This window comes from Bison bison, unplaced genomic scaffold (assembly GCF_000754665.1).
Source record: "Bison bison bison isolate TAMUID 2011002044 unplaced genomic scaffold, Bison_UMD1.0 scf7180017864456, whole genome shotgun sequence".
Classification (NCBI taxonomy): Eukaryota; Metazoa; Chordata; class Mammalia; order Artiodactyla; family Bovidae; genus Bison; species Bison bison.
The window spans coordinates 32,624-34,092 of record NW_011495018.1 but is presented as its reverse complement, the minus strand read 5'-3'; the positions used below and the strand labels follow the sequence as shown (position 1 = coordinate 34,092).

The 1,469-nt window shown below is 58.5% G+C and overlaps 1 protein-coding gene across 1 annotated transcript in view; it reads right to left on the bottom strand.

Moving 5' to 3' along the window:
* Positions 1-1,469, bottom strand: part of CFAP46 (cilia and flagella associated protein 46) — a gene marked incomplete at its 5' end in the record, with an annotated part of 97,130 nt that overhangs the window by 72,117 nt on the left and 23,544 nt on the right. The gene's annotated exons all lie outside the window — the stretch shown is intronic.

Genomic DNA, 1,469 nt, shown 5'->3' with positions numbered 1-1,469 from the left:
TCACCAACTCAATGGACATAAGTTTGAGCAAGCTCTGGGAGTTGGTGATGGACAGGGAAGCCTGGCGTGTTGCAGTCCATGTGGTTGCAAAGAGTCAGACGTGACTGAGTGAGTGAACTGAACTGAGGCCCAGTCTTTGCCTCGGGGGGTGGGCCCTCTCTGCTCTGCTCTGAGTCTCTCCATCTCATCAGCTGTGGCACACACATCCCGGCTCGGAGCAGCCGTGTGTCCGCAGGCTGTGGGCCCTGCCTGGCCTCTGTTCCGGCTGCGTCCCTGCTGGAGCCACCCGCCTCTAAAACGACAACCACAGTCTCCCCAAAGCCTTTGCATCAACAGCACCTGCAGCCTCCGGCACGGCCTCTGTGCTGCACAGGAGCATCAACAAGGCCAATAACTTGGGTCTAGTTAAAGTTCGCTGGGACCCACGTGCCGACCCTCCTCCAAAACGAGGTGAGAGCATCACAGGCTAGGCCTGTAGCCTCGGGGATGAGGAGGCAGAGGTCAGGGCACCTGGGAGTCGTGGGCAGGAGAGGGCACCCGGTTGAGGCCAAGGGTGAGGTCTGCGCTCCCGTCAGGGAACTGGCTCCACAGTCTCTGCCTGGAAGCCTGGATGGTAGCCAGCGACGGGTCCCTTCCCTCTGGGGCAGGGAGAGAAGAGGCCCACAGAAGGAAGCTGGCCCAGGGCCACGGGGTGTGCTCAGGGCAGCCTGACCCTGAATCCACAATGTGAGACTCGTCCTGGGCTGAACCACCCGAGAAGCCAGCTGAGGCAAGCCGATTGAGAGTCCCCTGGATAGCAAGGAGATCAAGCCCGTCAATCCTAAAGGAAATCAACTCTGATATTCACTGGAAGGACTGATGCTGAAGCTGAAACTCCAATACTTTGGCCAGCTGATGTGAAGAGCCAACTCATTGGAAAAGACCCTGATGCTGGCAAAGACTGAGGACAGGAGAAGGGGACGACACAGGATGAGATGGTGGGATGGCATCATCGACTCAATGGACATGCGTTTGAGCAAGCTGCGGGAGATAGTGAAGGACAGGGAAGCCTGGCGTGCTGCAGTTCATGGCGTCACAAGGAATCTGACAAGACAGTGACTGAACACCATCACAGCAGGACAGTCCCTCCAGGAACACACTAGCCAGCCACGGGCTCAAGGAGGCCACGGAGATGAGGGTGAGCAGACAACAGACTCAGACGAGAGAACCCGCCCCTGCAAAACAGGACAACCGGGATCAGATGAAGACGGCTCGAAAGGAGTAATTTTCAGTTACTCTGCTTCCAGCGGTGATCAGGTCTCTGCCACGCATAAAGTTGGACCGAACAGCCCCAGGTCTGGGCAGCGCAAGCCCGGGGCCCTGAAGCAGGAAACTCAGGAAGGAGCCCATGCTTGGGGCCTCCTGGAGACACTGTCCTGAGGCACCACGGGCAGAATGGACCCATGCAGCCGGGGCAGAGGAGCCCAGAG